Below are 16,489 nucleotides of genomic sequence, written 5' to 3'. Positions count from 1 at the left end.
CCATGAAGCTTCTCCCAGCTTTCTCCTTTGCCAGAGGTAGGGACAGAGTCACAGCTGTGTGGAATAATCCAAGTCATGAAGGCCTAGACTGTAGTTGTCTAGAGAGACTGATGGAGTTTACTTCCCCTTTCTCCTCTGCCTGGGGTTGGAATGGAGCTGCATGTGTGGGTAACAGTCTATGCAGTATGGGTCCAAGATAACCTTGGTTGCCCCTATAGACTTCCGATTATCCAGTCTGTGCCAACAAAAGGCACCAACAGATACCTGGATAGGCTGGTGCAGGGCCCACCAGCCTCCTCCCTGCCGGAGGTGGGGCTGAAGCCTAGACTAGGGCTGCAGGCCAATCTAGCTGAAAGAAACCGTTTCTCCCTTCAGTGTGATTTTTGGTCAGCCAGGCTTCCCCTCATGCTGGAGGTGGTGTCAAAATGGCGGCCACCGGCTTCTTTCTGACCTGGACAAGGTCAAACTTTAGCTGTTCTTAGGATTATACTCTAGCCAGCTGAATCCACCAATCAGTAGCTGAAATCAGTGGCCAACCATCTCCTCTTCCCCAGTTTTTGGGAAATGGAGCTTCCAATTCCAGCCACAGAATTACTCCTGGGGTGGCTCGTGCTGCCAAAGTAGGGTAATCACTGGCCTCGGCAGCTTGGCTGGTAATTTCCCCAAGAGGCTGGCGCAGGTCCCCCAGCTTCCTTCCTGCTGGAGGTGGCACTGGCACCTAGGCTAGAGCTGCAGTCTAATCTGGATGGAAAGAAGCTGGTCCCCACCAGCACTGGGATTTTCAGTCTGTCCCCCTTTCTCTCATGCCTGGCGCAGAGTTAAGATGGTGGCTCCCAGCCTCTTTCTGACTTGGACAGGCTCAAACTTTAACTGTTCTTAGGTTTTTACTTCAGCGGAAGTAGGTGCCCAACCGTCTCTTCCTCCCCCATTTTTGGGAAGTGGAGCTTCCAATTCCAGTCTCGGAACAGCTCCTGAGGTGGCTTGTGCCTCCAGTGGAGGATGGCACAAGCCTCCACAGCAAATCATGTTCATTTTTTAAAATATATATTAGTATCCGGTTGTTACTGCACAATTTGTGGAAAGACTCTCCTTCCTCCACTGACTGGCCTTTGCACCTTTGTCAAAAATCATTTGGTCATATTTGATTAGGTCTATTTCTGGATTCTTTATTTTGTTCTGCTGATCCAGGTATCTGTCCTTGTGCCAATACCATACTCTTTTGAATTCTTTAGTTTTAAAGTAAATCTTAAAATTGGGTAGTGTGAATCTTCCAATTTTATTCTTCTTGTTCAAAATAGTTTCAGCTACTGTAGTTTCTTTGCTCTATCGTGTCAATTTTAGGATCATCTTTTCTATATCTACAAAGAAGTCCTGCTAAAATTTTGCTTCAGGTTACATTGAATCTATAGGCCAATTTGTGGAGAATTGACATCTTTATTATTTTGAGTCTTCCAAAACACGGGCACGGTATGTCTCCCCATTTATTTATGTTTTTAATTTCTTTCGTCAGCATTTTGTAGATTCCAGCATAACAGTTCACATATTTTGATCGATTGATACCTAAGTATTTCCTTTCTTAGTAATTGTAAAGGAAATTTTATTTTTAATTTCAATGTTTGTGTGTTCTTTGCTACTACATAGAAATACAATTGATTTTTGTATGTTTATCATATATCTTGTGACCTTTTGAATGAATGTTTTGGTTTTAGGAGATTTTTTGGTAGATTTCTTGGGATTTTTACATAGACGGTCATGTCATCTATAAAAAGTGGCAATTTTCTTTTTTTCTTTTCAGATTGGTATGTTTTTAATTTCATTTTCTTGTTTTATTACATTGACTAAGACTTCCAGCACTGTGTTGAATAAGAGTGGTGAGAGCAGACACCCTTGCCATGTTTCAGTCTTAGAGCAAAGAGGATTCTTTGAGATTTTTTTGAGATTCTTTATCCAGCTGAGGAAGTTGCCTTGTAACTTAATTTTCCAATAATTTTTATCATGAATGTGTATTGAATTTTCTCAAATGCTTTTTCTATATCAACTGATAGGATCAAGTGATTTTTCATCTTTAGTCTGTTAATATGGTGGACAACAATGATTGATTTTCAAATAATGAATCAGCCTCATATCCCTAGAATAAACTGCATTTTGTCATGGTAAATATTTATATATATATTGAATTATATTCTTAGTGAATTTTGCATTTATATTTATGAGTAATATTGGGCTATAGTTTTATTTTTTGCACTATTCATTGTCCAGTTTTATTATCAAGATAATACTAACTTCATAAAATGACTTGGGAGGTGTTCCCACCTTTTTATTTTCTGAAAGGGATTGTGTAGAATTGGTGTTAATTTTCTTTAAATGTTTCTTTTTTTTTTATAAAGAATTCTCCAGTAAAACGTTTTGAACCTGGAGATTTCTTATTTGGGCATTTTAACATTACAAACTCAATTTTCTTAATAGTTATAGGGATGTAGGGGTGTTTAAATGATGTATTTCATATTGGAGATATTGTGGTAGTTTGTGTTTTTCCAAGGAATTGGGCCATTTCTTCTAAGTTGTCAAAAGATATTATGTATGTAAAAAAACTTGTATAGCATTATTTGAAGAAACTCCTTACTCCTTTGATATCTATAGATTCATGGTGATATTCTGTTTCGTTCCTGATAACAGTAATTTTTGACTTTCTTTTTTTTGCTTGTCAGTCTTGCTAAAGGTTTTAAAATTTTATTGATCTTTTCAAAGAACCAGCCTTTTTGCTTTATTGATTTTCTGAAATTTTTTTTAATTCATTGCTTTCTGCTCATATATTTATGATTTCCTTTTTTTAGCTTCTTTTTGTCTTAATGTCATTTTCTATATTATTGCAGTAGAAGCTTAGATTATTGATTTCAGACTGTTTCTCTTTTCTAATGAAAGTGTTTAATGCTTTAAATTTCCTTCTCAGCACTGCTTTGGCTGTGTCCCATATAGGTTGTATTTTCATTGTTATTCAGTTCAGTGTATTTTTTTTAATTTCCCTTGAATTTTTTTTGGTCAGTGGATTACTAGAAGTGTATTGTTGAATTTCCAGATGTTAGGAGACTCTCTTCTTTCTTTTCTTTCTGTTATTGATTTCTGGTTTGATTCCATTGTGAGCAGAGAACATGCTATATATGTTTTGTTTTTGTTTTTGTTTTTTGTTTTTTGAGGTCCCGGAGGCTGAGAATTGAACATGGGACCTTGTATGTGGGAAGCTGGTGCTCACCACTGAGTCACATTGACTTCTCTGAATTGCCTTTTTTTCCCATTCATTTTGCTTGTTGTTTGTATTTGTTTTTTTCAGGAAGCACCAGGAACCAAACCCAGGTTCTCCCATGTTGGAGGCAGGTTCTCAACTGCTTGAGCCACACCCACTTGCTATATATACTTTTAATTTTTTCAAATTTGTTGAGGTTTGTTTTATGAGTTTGCAATTAGTCTATCTCGGTATACCTTCCATGGGCACTAGAAAATGTGTATTCTGCTGATGTTGGGTAGTGTTCAATAAATATCGGTTAGATCCTGTTGATTTTGGTGGTGTGTTCTTCTACATCATTGCTGCTTTTAAAGATCTATTTGTTCTATCAATAGGTAAGAGGGAATGTGGAACTTTCCAACTTTATGGATTTATTCATTTGGTTCCTTTTAGTTCTATCAGATTTTACTTAATATATTTTGCAGTTTTGTTTTTTGATGCATACGTACTTAGGATTATTATGTCTTCTTGGTCAATTGACCCTTTTATCATATTATGTGGTTCTCTATGGTAATTTTATTTGTTCTGAAGTCTGGTTTACCTGAAATCAATGTAGTCATGCTTGCTTTCTTTTTATTAATGGTTATATGACATCTGTTGGCATTATTTTATTCTTATTCCACCTATATTGTTATATTTTAAGTGAGATTCTTGTTGACAGCATGTTTTGATTCCACTCTGCCCATCTCTGTTTTTTAATTGGTGTTTAGACCATTTACATTTAATGTAATTACAGATTTGTTAAGGCTTAAGCCTGCCATTTTATTTTTTTTGTATGTGTTCTCTGGGGATTCTGGTTTTCATTTCTCTCTTTTCTTTTTCTTATCTTCTTATGGATTATTAGATTGAACTTTTTTAGAATTTCATTTTGATTTTTTATAGTGTTTTGGAGTGTATCTCTTTTCATAACCTTTTTTAGTGCTTGCTTTAGGTATTACATTATATTTATACATGTATTGGTCAGCCAAAGGGGTGCTGATGTAAAATACCAGAAATCTGCTGGCCTTTATAGAGGGTATTTATTTGGGGTAGGAGCCTACAGATACCAGGCCATAAAGCATAAGTTACTTCTCTCACTAAGGTCTGTTTTCACATGTTGTAGCAAGATGGCTGCCTATGTCTGTGAGGGTTCAGGCTCTTGGGTTCCTCTCGTCACAAGTCTTGCTTCTTTCTGGGTTCAGGGTTTCTTTCCTTCTGGGGCTTGCTTCTCTTTCCTCTGTCTGCTTATTTCCTGGGGCTCCAGCTTAAGACTTCAGCATCAAACTCCAATATCAAAAACCTCCAGCATCCAAAAGCGCCAACTCTGTCCTTTGCCATGCCTTTTATTTGTTAGTCCCCATCCACCAAAGGGCGGGGACTCAACACCCTACTGACATAGCCCAATCAAAGCCCTAGTCATAATTTAATCATAACCAAATACAGACCAGTTTACAAACATAATCCAGTATCTATTTTTGAAATTCATAACTATATCAAACTGCTACAATACATAATTTAATAGTCAACTGGTGTCATCATTTTATTATATTGAGTAAAATATAGAAATCTTCCCTCCCTTTATTTTCTTTTTACCCCCATTTATAATATAACTGCATTAAATATTTCTTCTACATGCATTAGAACCATATCAGACAATATTATAATTCATCAAACATAATTCATGAAACTCAAGAGGAGAAAGTCTGACATTACACATACTTTTTGTTTTCTATGTTCTTTCTTCTTTCCTGATGTTCAAGTTACCTTCTTTTATAATTTTTTTCCTGTTTACAGAACTACCATTAGCAACTCTTTTAGGACAAGCCTCCTTATGACAAATTCTATTAATTTTCCTTCATCCTAGAGTATCTCAATTCCCCCTTCATTCCTGAATGATTTTAGGTTAGCTGTGATCCCTTTTTCTCAGTACTTCAGAAATAGTGTGCCACTTCATTTTGGACTCTGATTTCTAATGTGAAATCTGCTGTCATTCAAATTGTTTTTCCCCTATAGAAAAGGTATTGTTTCTCTCTCATTATTCTCAATATTCTCTTTGTCTTTAGTTTTCAGAAGTTTGACTATGGTGTATCTATGTGAGGATTTCTTTGTGTTTATGATTTATGTGATTGTACTTTTCATCTCTAAAATTTCCATTTGGTTCTTTTTTCACTGCTACTTTATTTTTCATTTGTTTCAAGTGTTCTCATAATTGCTTATTGAAATATTATTATGATCACTGTTTTAATGTCTTTTTAAATATAAATTTGTAAATGTTTTTATTGAAATATATCGTTCATACATGGACATGTGTAAACAATAAGGATATAGCAAAGATTGTGGTCTTACAAAATAAACATACATAATATCATGCAGGGGTCTTATAAATCACCTCTTCGCCAACAATTTGGATTGTTGCAAAACATCTGTTACAAACTATGCAAAAGCATCATGAAAATATTACTACTAACTATGGTCCCTATATTACATTTGGTATATTTTCTCCCCAATCCACCCTATTTTTAAACATATATTTTTATTACAGGTCTTGATCTTGCAAAACAATCATACACATGTGTAGAATTCCCATACAACATACCTTCACCAACACACCACAGCATGGTGGAACATTTGCTATGGACTATGAGATAATATCATCTGACTATTACCACTAATCATGGACCATAGTGTACATTTGGCACACTTCTTCCATATACCTCCATTATCAACAGTACATTTTTGGCATTGATGCAAGAATAATATACTATTGCTGTTAACCACAGTCTATAGGTGTCACCAATTGTAGTTTTGCCATGCTTCTCCACATTCCCACCACCCTGCAATAGTGATGTACATCTGTTCTAGCTCACAGAAGGACACTCTTTGCATTTGTACCCTCAACCACAGTTCTCATCCACCTCTGGGTTCACTGTGTTAGTCAGTCCCTAGATTATTCTTTAGTTTTCTTTCAGTTGACATTTGCTTCCCCAGACTACCCTTTTCAGTCACAATCCCATTTATAAACGAGTTGCTACCCATTATAATGTGTTACCTTCAACTCTGTCCTTTTCCACTCTTTTACAGTTAATTAAAACTTCTACATGCATTAAGTATCAGTAGTTCTTCTCAACCCTCCTCTTATCTCCTAATTATCCATACTCTTTTTTTTAACTCCATGTGTTTATTCTTTATATTTAGTTCATATTAATGAGACCATGCAATATTTGTCCTTTTGTGTTTGGTTTACGTCACTTAGTATAATGTCTTCAAGATTCATCTGTGTTATCACATGTGTCCCAATTTTATTTCTTCTTATTTCAGCATAGTATTCCATCATATGTATATGCCACATTTTGTTTATCCATTTATTGGTTGATGGACCCTTGGGTTGTTTCTATCTTCTGGCAATAGTAAATAACGCTGCTATGTATATCAGTGTGCAGATGTTTGTTCATGTCATAGTTTTTAGTTTGTCTATTTGTGTCATAGTTTTTAGTTCTTCTGAATATATATGTAGCAGAGGAATTGCTGGATCATATGGGAGTTCTATATTTAGCTTTCTGAGGAACCACCAAACTGTCTTCCACAGAGGCTGCACCATTTTACGCTCCCATCAACAGTGAAGGAGTGTTCCTATTTCTCCACATCCTCTCCAGTACTTATTGTTGTCTGGTTTTTTAATAATGGCCATTCTATGTGGTGTTAGATGATATTTCATTGTTGTTTTGATTTGCATTTCTCTAATTGTTAGTGATATGGAACATTTTTTATGTGCTTTTTGGCCATTTCTTTTTCCTCTTTGGAGAAATGTCTATTTAAATCTTTTGCCCATTTTTAAATTGGATTTCTTGCTCTTTTATTGTTGAGTTGTATGATTTCTTTATATAGACTGGAAATCAGGTATGTGGTTGCCAAATATTTTCTCCCATTGAGTGGTCTGCCTTTTCGCCTTCTTGATGAAGTCCTTTGAATCACAGAAGTGTTTAAATTTGAGGAGGTCCCATTTATCCATGTTTTCTTCCATTGCTTGTGCTTTTGGTGTAAGGTTTAAGAATCCACCACCTACCACCAGGTCTTGAAGATGTTTCCCTACATTTTCTTCTAGGAGCTTTATTGTACTTGCTTTTATATTTAGGTCCATTTTGAGTTAATTTTTGTATAAGGTGTGAGATAGAGGTCTTCTTTCTTTTGGCTATGGATATTCAGTTCTTCCAGCATGATTTGTTGAATAGACTCTTTTGCCCCAGCTGGGTGGGTTTGACAGCTTGTCAAAAATCACTTGGCCTTAGATGTGAGGGTCTGTTTCTGAACCATCAGTTTGGTTCCATTGGTCTATGTGTCTATCTTTATGCCAATACCATGCTGTTTGTACCACTGTAGCTAGGTGATATGATTTAAAGTCTGAAAGTGAGAGTCCTCCAATTTAACTTTTCCTTTTTAAGATGTTTCTGGCTATTCAGGGTCTCTTGCCCTTACAAATAAATTTGTTAACTGTGTTTTCCATTTGTTTAAAAAATGCTGGTAGAATTTTTATTGGGATTGCATTGAATCTGTGTATCAATTTGGATAGAATTGACATCTTAATGATATTTAGTCTTCCAATCATGAGCATGGAATGTTCTTCCAGTTATTTAGGTCTTTTTAAAATTTCTTTTAACAATGCATTATAGTGTTCTGAATACATGTGGTTTACATCCTTGGTTAAGTTTATTCCTAAATATTTGATTCTTTGAGTTGCTATTGTAAATGGAATTTTTTTCCTGGCTTCCTCCTCAGATTGCACATTACTAGTGTATAGAACCACCACTGATTTTTGCACATTGATCTTGTATCCTGACACTCTTCTGAAATCATTTATTAGCTCTAGCAGCTTTGTTATAGACTTTTCGGGACTTTCTAGATACAGGATCATATCATCTGCAAATAGTGAAAGTTTTAATTCTTCCTTTCTGATTTGGATGCATTTTATTTCTTTTTCTTGCCTGATTGCTCTAGCTAAAACTTCTCCACTATATGGAACAACAGTGGTGACAGTGGACATCCTTGTGTTGTCCCTGATCTCAAAAGGAAAGCTTTTAGTCTTTCACCATTGACTATAATGTTAGCTGTGGGTTCTTCATATTTGGCCTTTATCATGTTGAAAAGTTTCCTTCAATTCTCATTTTTTGTAGTATTTTTATCAAAAAATGTTGCTGTATTTTGTCAAATGCCTTTTCTGTGTCAATTGATAAGGTCATGTGGTTTTTCTTCCTTGATTTATTAATGTGCAGTATGCTGATTGATTTTCTTGTGTTGAGCCAGCCTTGTATGCTGGTATAAAACCTACTTGATCATGATGAATACTTCTTTTAATGTGTTGTTAGATTCGATTAGCAAGTATTTTATTGAGGATTTTTGCATCCGTATTGATTAGAGAAATGGGTCTGTAATTTTCTTTTTTCATAATATCTTTATCTGGCTTGGTTGTTAGGGTGATGCTGGCTTCATAGAATGAGTTTGGTAGCCTTCCTTCTTGTTCAATTTTTTGGAAGAGCTTGAGTAAGATTGGTACTAAACCTACTTTAAATGCTTGGTAGAACTCACCTGTGAAATCATCTAGTTCTGAACTTTTCATTTTGGGGAGCTGTTTGATGACTGTTTCAATCTCTTGTGATTGATTTAGTTGAGGTCTTCTGTTTCTTCTAGGGTCATTGTAAGTTGTATGTTCCTTGGACTTCTTCCATTTTGTCATCATTGTCTAGTTTTTTGGCATAAAGTTGTTCATATCCTCTTATGATCTCTCTTTTTTCTGTGGGGTCAGAGTAATCTTCCTGTTTTCATTTTTTATTTCATTTATTTGCAACTTCTCTCTTTTTTTCTTTGTCATTCTAGCCTAAGGTTTGTGATTTTGTTAATCTTCTCAAAAGATTCAACTTTGGGTTTTGTTAATTCTCTCTGTTGTTTTCTTGTTCTCAATTTCATTTCTTTCTGCTCTGATCTTTGTTATTTCATTCCTTCTACTTGCTTTGGGATTTGTTTGCTGTTCATTTTCTAGTTTCAACATCTGTGTGTTTAGATCATTTATTTTAGCTCTTCTTTTTTAATGTAAGCATTGAGGGTTATAAAGTTTCCTCTCAACACTGCTTTCACTGCATCCCATAGATTCTGATATGTTGTATTCCCATTACCAATTCGTCTTGAGATATTTATTGATTTCTCTTGCAATTTCTTCTTTGACCCGCTGATTATTTAAGAATGTGTTATTTAATCTCCATATATATGTGAATTTTCCCTTTTTCTGCAGCTTATTGATTTCCAACTTTATTCCATTATGATCAGAGAGTGCTTTGTGTAATTTTGATTTTGTTGAATTTATTGAGAACTGCTTTGTGACCCAACATATGGTCTATCCTGGAGAAAGATCCATGAGCACTTGAAAAGAAGGTATATCCTGTTTTTTTGGTGTGCAGTGTTCCATATATGTCTATTAGGTTTAGTCCATTTATCATCTATTCAAGTTCCCTATTTCTCTTTTGACCCTCTGTCCAGATGTTCTCTCCAATGCTGAGAGTGGTGTATTGAAGTCTCCAGCTATTATTGTAGAGATGCCTATTTCTCTCTTCAGTTTTGCCAGTATTCGCCTCATGTATCTTGGGGCATCCTAGTTAGGTGCGTATACATTTAATGATTGTTATTTCTTCCTGGTGAATCATCCCTTTATTAATATGTAATATCTTTCCATGTCTCTAATAACAGTTTTGCTTTTAGAGTCTACACCATCTAAGTATAGCTACCCCAACTTTTTTTTTTTGGTTACTCCATGCCTGGAATATCTTTTTCAACCTTTCACTTTCAATTTATTGGTATCCTTGAGTCTAAGGTTAGTCTCTTGCAGACAGCTTATAGATGGCTCATACTTTCTTATCCATTCTATCATTCTGTGTCTTTTGATTGGTTAGCTTACTTAATCCATTAACATTCAATGTTATTACTGTAAAGGCAGTTCTTTTTTTATCCATTTTGATCCCTGTGTTCTATCTGTCATTTCATTCTTGACACTTGTAGTTACTATTACTGATACAGTCCTCATTTCTAGATTTTCTTCCAAGCCTTTCTCTCCTTTTTTTTTTGTTTTCAGATTGTAACTCTCCCTTTAGGATTTCCTGCAAAACTGGTCTTTTTGTTATAAATTCTCCCAGTTGATGTTTGTCTGTGAATATTCTAATCTTGCCCTCATTTTTGAAACATAGTCTTGCCGGGTATAAAATTCTGGGCTGGCAGTTTTTATCTTGCAGTATCTTAAATATGTCAATACCACTACCTTCTTGCCTCCATTGTTTCTGATGGGAATTTGGCACATAATCTTATTGGGTATCCCTTATATGTTATGTACTGCTTTTCTCTTGCTACTCTCAGAATTCTCTCTTTGGCATTTGACATTCTGATTAGTATGTGTCTCGGAGTTGGTCTTTTCAGATTTATTCAGATGGGAGTACATTGTGCTTCTTGGACACAGGTATCTCTATCCTTCAATAGGGTTGGGAAATTTTCCACCATTTTTTCAAATATTCTTTCTGCCTCTTTTCCCTTCTCTTCTCCTTCTGGGACATCCATGATACATATGTTTGCATATCTCTTGCTGTCATTTATTTCCCTGAGACCCTGTTCAATTTTTTCCATTCTTCATTTCTTCTTTTTTATGTTCACTTTCAGAGGCCATGTCTTGGAGCTCACTGATCCTTTCTTCTGCTTCCTCAAATCTGCTGTTACATGCCTCCTGTATCAGCCAAAGGGGCACTGATGGAAAATACCAGAAATTGGTTGGTTTTTATAAATGGTATTTATTTGGGGTAGCAGTTTACAGGTACCAGGCCATAAAGCACAAGTTACTTCCCTCACCAAAGTCTATTTTCATGTGTTGGAGTACCAACATCTGTGAGGATTCAGGCTTCCCCGGTTCCTCTGGGCTCAGCTGCTCTGTTTTCTCCACAAGGTCAGCTGTAGACTTTCAGGCAAATGGCTCTGTCTCTCTCCCTGGGGCTCCAGCTTCATCAAACTCTAACATCAAAAGCCCTCAACTCTATCCTTTGCCGTGCCTTTTATCTGCAGGCGGGGACTCAATGCCCTAATGATGGGCCAAATCAAAGCCCTAATTATAACTTAATCATGCCCAGGTTCAGACCAATTCACAAACGTAATCCAGTATCTATTTTTGGAAGTCATAACTATGTCAAACTGCTACACCTGCAGTGTATTTTAATTTCTTTTATTGCAACTTTCATTCCTATAAGGTCTGCTGTTTTTTCCATGCATGTCTTTTTAAAAATTTCTCTCCCCCCTCCCTCCCCCCATTTTCTGCTTTGTGTCCATTTGTTGTGTATTCTTCTGTGTCCACATGTATTCTCAGTGGCACCGGCAATCTGTGTCTCTTGTTGTGTCATCTTGCTGCATCAGCTCTCTGTGTGTGCAGTGCCACTCCTGTGGGGTGCTCTCCTTGCGGGGCGCATTCCTTGCGTGTGGGGCTCCCCTACGTGGGGGACACCCCTGCATGGCATGGGACTCCTTGCGTGCGGCAGCACTGCACGTGGGCCAGCTCACCACATGGGCCAGGAAGGCCCTGGGTTTGAACCCTGGACACCTGTATGGTAGGCGGACGCTCTGTCAATTGAGCCACATCTGCTTTCCTCTATGTATGTTTTCAAATTCTTCTTTGGGCTCATCCACTGTCTTCTTTTTTTTTATTTCTCTCCCCCCCCCTCCCCCCCCCAGTTGTCTGTTCTCTGTTCCATTTGCTGTGTGTTCTTCTGTAACTGCTTCTATCCTTATCAGCGGCACTGGGAATCTGTGTTTCTTTTTGTTGTGTCAGCTCTCCGTGTGTGTGGGGCCATTCCTGGGCAGGCTGCACTTTCTTTCGTGCTGGGAGGCTTTCCTTACGGGGAACACTCCCTGCGCATGGGGCTCCCCTATGTGGGGGTCACCTCTGTGTGGCAAGGGCACTCCTTGCGCGCATCAGCACTGTGCATGGGCCAGCTGCACACGGGTCAAGGAGGCCCGGGATTTGAACCGCGGACCTCCCATGTGGTAGGTGGATGCCCTAATCCATTGGACCAAGTCTGTTTCCCTCCAGTGTCTTTTTAATATCCTTAATCTCTTTAGCGATCTCAATGAATTTATTAAGGAGATTTGTGTGAACATCTGTGATTAGTTATCTGAACTCCTTTATGTCATCCGGAGGCTTACCTTGTTCCATTAACTGGGCCATATCTTCCTGTTTCTTGGTGTGGATTGTAATTTTTAGATGGTGTTTTCGCATCTGGCTTGCTAGATGCATTTTTTTTCTGGGTGCAGTTTCTCCCTTTAGTTTAGGGCTTTCTTGTCTTTTCTCTCTTGCTGGTTGTGTAGTAGGAGCCAAGGAGGTAGGTAGTGCTGTAAGCTGTGGAGGCTGAAGCTTCCCATGTTGCCCCAGCAATTGATGAAGCTTCTCCCACCTTTCTCCTCTGTCATGTGTAGGGACAGAGCTGCAGCTGTGTATAATAATCCAAGTTATGCCAGGACAGGTGACTGTCTGTGATTGCCCGGAGAGACTGATGTAGCTTCACACCTCTTCCTCCCCATTCTTGGGAAGGGATGGAGCTATAGTTGTGGGCAGCAAAATGACCACAGTTGCTCAGGTAAACTGACATAGCACCAGACCCCCTTCCTGCTGGGGGTGGGAATAGACCCTCCGGAGTGCCCGACAGTCCAGTCTGTGTGGGCTGAATTTGCCTGCACTTGCCCTTGGAGGCTAAGGGAGTACTGTCCCTTCTGCCCTTTAGGGGTGGAACCCGAACCACCAACACCCAAGAGTTCAGTCCCTGTAGGCTGAAAGTACCTCCCATTGCCCCAAGTGGCTGGGGGAGCGCCGTCCCCCTCCTATCCTATTGGGTGGTGGGGGTGATTCTGCAGGCACTCAACAGTTCAGTCCGTTTAGGCTGAGAATACCTGCCATTGCCTGGAGAGGCTGAGGAGACACCAGCCCCCTCCTATCCTTTTGGGACATGGGGTTGGATCCACAGGCACCCAACAGTTCAGTCCCTGTAGGCCGAAAGTTCCCACCGTTGTCTGGAGAGGCCGTGGAGACACCAGGCCCCTCCTATCCTTTTTGGGGTGAGGGTGGATCCACAAGTACCCACCAGTCCAAGCTGTGTGGGCCAAAAGCACCTGCAGTTACCCAGAGAGGCTGAACAAACACAGTTGTCTCTTGTCCTCTTGGGGATGGGGGTGGAGCTATCTGTGCCCAATGGTTGGGTTTGTGCAGGCTGAGGGAACACCAGCCCCCTCCTGTCCTTTGGGAGGGGAGAGGTGGAGATGGACTTGAAGGCACTCAACAAACCAGCTCGAGTGGGCTGAAAACTCCTGCCGTTGCCTGGAGAGACTGAGGATACCTAGCACCCCTCCTATCCTATCGGGGTGCAGGGATGCAGCCCCAGGTGCCTGACTATTCAGTCTGTGTGGGTGGAGAGCACTTGGCAGTGGCCTGGAGAGCCTGGTGCAGGTCCCGCCAGCTTCCTCTCTGCTGGAGGTGGGGCTGGAGCCTAGGCTAGGGCTGCAGTCACATCTTGGTGGAAGGAAGCCAGTCCCTAACTTCACTGGGTTTTCAGTCAGCCCCGCTGCCCTTCAGGCTGGGGGCGGGGTCAAAATGGCGGCCACTGGGCTCTTTCCCCCCTGGACAGGCTTAGACCCCAGCTGTTTCCAGGATTACACTTTAGCCAGCCGAGTCCAGTAATCAGTAGCTGAGGTCAGTGGACATCTGTCTCTTCCTCCGCCATTTATGGGAAATGGAGCTTCTAACTCCAGCCATGGAATAGCTCCTGAGGCAGCTTGTGCCACGGGCACCGATCTCCACGGCGTGGAGGGCTCTACTCACGAATCCTCTCTGCAGATGGGTGGTCTCCGTCCAGGAGAGGTTTTTGCAGGATACTCTTCTGGTCTCCTGGGCCCCCCAGCCAGGTGCCCTGGGTAGCTGCGGGTGATTCGTCACCGCCCTGCAGCAGGAGCTGACTTCCGGAGCTCCATACTCTGCCGCCATCGTGGCTTCCCCCGCTTTAATGTCTCTTTCATATAATTCTCACATTTCTGTCATCTTGATATTGGAATCTACTGATTGTATTTTTTAAAACAAATCAATTTTTTGATACATATTATTAAAGCATATAGTTCATTCAAAGTGTACTATCAGTGGCATTTGGTATAATCACATAGTAGTTGTGCATCTATCACTTAATCATTATTAGAGCATTTTCATTATTTCAATAATAAACAAAAAACATAAACAAGAAAATTCTTCACCTCTTAGTCTCTCTATATTTCCCCTCCTATACATAGCTGCTATTTCTGGCTATTCTTGCACAATTATTTATTTAATAAGCATTTTACTGACATGTATTCACATACCATCTGATCTATCCAATTGGCTTTTAGTGTAATCGCAATATTGGGCATTCATTACCACAAAAACTTTCCAAACAATTTCATTACTCCAAAAAGGAAAACTCCACAACCCTTAGTATTCCTTCCCCAGCCCTATCCAACCACTAATCTAGTTTCACCTTTATAAATTGATTTATACTTAGCATTTAATATAAATGGAGTCATACAATACAAAGGACTTTGTGTCTGGTTTCTTTCACTTAGCATAATTTTTTTTTTGTCTAATATTAACATTTTGTAATATAAACATACATTTGTTTAGCTTCAAAGAAAACAGCTTTACATATGCAATTTTACCCATATACATATTTCATATGTGGTTTTACTGTACCCTACTATCCCATTTACATTTTTTAGCTTTCCTTTTCGGAATATACATGACCTTACACTTTCCCTTTAAACCACTTTCATACCCACATAATAGTACTGCTAGTTACAAACATTATATTGGGATTTCACCTTTCCTATTCATCTCCAGAGATTAATATACATCCGTTTTACCAGTTCTGCACAAGTTAACTCTCAGCTTTCCATTCTCTAAACTCATTCTGTTTTCTGGTGACCCATATTCAAGTTAGTAATTTCATGAGGTTATACAATGTATTTAGTTCATAATAGCGCGATCATGCAGTATTTGTCCTTTTGTGTCTGGCTTGCTTATTGATTGTGTTTTTCATTCAGTTTGAGTTTCTGGTTTTGGGTATGATGGGTGATTTTTAAAAATTTTTATTGATATGTAGACATTGTGTGTATTATATTATAAGATTCTGAATCTTTCTATTTAGCTGGCCTTTTTGGACATTTCTCTAACAGGGGAAGCGCTCGGGTGCTGCTTTGTTGTTTGCACTCACTCTTTGTGTCCATTTGCTGTGCTATATCCGCTTGTCTTCTCTTTAGGAGGCATGAGGAACTGAACTCTCTTGTGGGAAAGAGGCGCAATTGCTTGAACCACCTCGGCTGCTTGCTTTGTTGTGTCTCTCATTGTGTTTCCTTTTTGTGTCTCCTTGTTGCGTCATCTTGTTTCATCAGTTTGCAGTGTCAGCCTTTCACACTAGCTTGCTGTCTTGTTCGTCTTCTTTAGGAGGCATGGGAACTGAACCCAGGACCTCCTGTGTGGTAGGCAGGAGCTCAATAGCTCAAGCCACATCTACTTCCCATGTTCTCTCAGTTTTGATTTCTTTTCACAAACATTTGCATTGTGTGTGTGTGCATGTGTGTGTGTGTGTGACTGCATGAGAAAGGGAGGGAGGGAGAGGGAAAGTGAGAGAGAAGAGAAAGTGAGAGAAAATTAGAGAAAGTGAAGGTGTGAAAGTAAAAGAAAGTGAGAGTGAAAGCAAAAGTGAGAACATGAGAGTGAGATGGAAAGTGGGAGTAAACGTGACAGAAAAAGTGAAAGAGAAAATGAATGTAAGTATCTCAGGTTCTAGTCCCCCACTTTCTGGTGGGCCTGTAACTTGGGTGCAGATCTTGGAGGTGATATACGCATTTGTCACCCAGACTCTACTGCCTCCATGTTTGCTCTTTTTGGATCTCTGCTCAAATTTCTGCTACTTTTTGCATGTTTGCTTGGGAGAGGCCAAAAAGAATGAGTGAGGGAACCTGCTGGATTTTATTACTTTTAAAAACATATGAGTCTGGAACAAAAGAAATGTGTTTGTCTTCATTAATCCAGGTTCTGTCTGTAGCAAGAGACTCTTGAGTATCTTATTTGCCATATTTTCTGGTGTGCTGGTTATTTAAGTTTCCCCGTAGAAATTTCTGCAACTAATGTCTGCGTCTCTGTTT

At 39.0% G+C, this 16,489-nt stretch overlaps 1 protein-coding gene across 4 annotated transcripts in view; it reads left to right on the top strand.

Moving 5' to 3' along the window:
* Window positions 1-16,489, top strand: part of ARHGAP44 (Rho GTPase activating protein 44) — a 205,449-nt gene that overhangs the window by 96,129 nt on the left and 92,831 nt on the right. The window lies entirely within an intron of this gene.

Source organism: Dasypus novemcinctus, chromosome 21 (assembly GCF_030445035.2).
Source record: "Dasypus novemcinctus isolate mDasNov1 chromosome 21, mDasNov1.1.hap2, whole genome shotgun sequence".
Lineage (NCBI taxonomy): Eukaryota > Metazoa > Chordata > Mammalia > Cingulata > Dasypodidae > Dasypus > Dasypus novemcinctus.
The sequence above is the reverse complement of the archived record's forward strand: the minus strand, read 5'-3'. Positions and strand labels throughout refer to the sequence as shown.